We start from the raw sequence: 1593 nt of genomic DNA on the forward strand, positions 1-1593 counted from the left end.
AGGAAAAGGAAAAGGAAAAGGAAAAGGAAAAGGAAAAGGAAAAGGAAAAGGAAAAGGAAAAGGAAAAGCAAGGAAAGCAATGCTACAGAAATGAGTGCAGGACAGTTGAGAAAGATACACTTGTTCCCAGTGCATGTCTTGGGTAGTGAGGTAACCTGAAGACCTGTAGGCAATCACAAGGAGGCTGCAGAGAAAGCATTCTCTGGGCTGGAATCACCCAGGAAAAGCAGGTGACTGTGAGCGGTACAGATGACAGGACAGAGGGTTGGCTTTATGAGGTGGTTCTGCGATCTATCAGTTTGCGAAAGCTCCTCCGGAAACTGTCATCCAGAAAGGCGTACAGGAAAGGGTTGAAGCAGCTATTGGCATAACTTAGGCTGGTGATGAAGTAGGAAATCCCAATGATGAATGGAGTTTGTGGGATATCTGTGATGAGGGCCACCACTGTGCTAAGGTGATAGGGTGTCCAACAAAACAGGCACACAGCCAAGATGACAACTACCATCAGTGTCACTGTGACGTAGAACCTGGGGCTAAGTGGAGGAGTGGACATATTCAGACCCCCATGCCCTCTCACAGTGCAGTCTGCACATGAGGAATTGGTCTCAGGGAAGGAGTAGTTCTCCATGACTACAAGAGAGAGTGGCCAGGCTCACTGGTGATGAGGATGACTTGGAAGGGGAAGGAAAAAAGGCGAGACCCCTGCTTTCTCAAGGCTGTCTTCTCTGGCACATCCAACCACAAAAGTCACATATGCTGTCCACTGTGAATCTGATGGAAGTAAAGGGAGATTACCGAGGGCGAAGTGTCCTACCTGCTGCTCCTTCCCTCCTCCCACACAGGCAAGTGCCATGCAGGGGCAGTGCTCAGTCTCAGACTACCCCTGAGTACCCTCAGACTAGCCCAAGGTGACAACTCTCACCTGGGAACCCAGCAGTCCGGTCGGTCACTGTCCCCACCATCCTTGGGCAGTGCGTCTGGGCCAGGGGGCTGCAAACCGCGGGGTTCCTGCCCTCGTGGGAGCTGCTGTCTTTGGTATGCTCCCCAAAAAGCAAGATACACCCCCCTTCCCGAAGGGACAGAGCGCTTTGGAGGGGGAGAAAAGATGCACTGACCTCTGCCAGCCCGGCTGCGGCGGTGCGACTCCCGGAGCGGGGAGGTGCGGGTCCGGGTCCCTGCAGGAGAGGGATGCCAGTGACTCTTCTTTGCTTGATCCTGAGAGTGGAATGAGTGACCGTCTCTATCTAGGCAGCAAGCGACAGGTAATGCGAACCGTTGAGAGGGTGTTTTAAAAGTGCTGGAGCACAGAAAACAGATTCGTGCAACTATCTGAAGTCACATCCCGTCTCGAGGTATCGTTGTGCAGCAACGGGGAGAAAAATCTCAGCTGTAGGTGGCATCTGCTGGTCGTGCTGGGTCTGAGAGCTCAGTATTCACTGCCTGGATGGCTGCGGGCTTATCCCACTGCGGGGCGTGGGCAGCGCGATGCTGTACATCAGGCTCTGAGCAACCAGATCGAGTTGATGTCAATGATGGTCAAATGATGCTCACTGAGGGGGGCTGGACTAGATAGCCTTTAAAGTTCCCTTCCAA

This window comes from Lepidothrix coronata, unplaced genomic scaffold, assembly GCF_001604755.1.
Source record: "Lepidothrix coronata isolate B3197 unplaced genomic scaffold, Lepidothrix_coronata-1.0 Scaffold6, whole genome shotgun sequence".
Classification (NCBI taxonomy): Eukaryota; Metazoa; Chordata; class Aves; order Passeriformes; family Pipridae; genus Lepidothrix; species Lepidothrix coronata.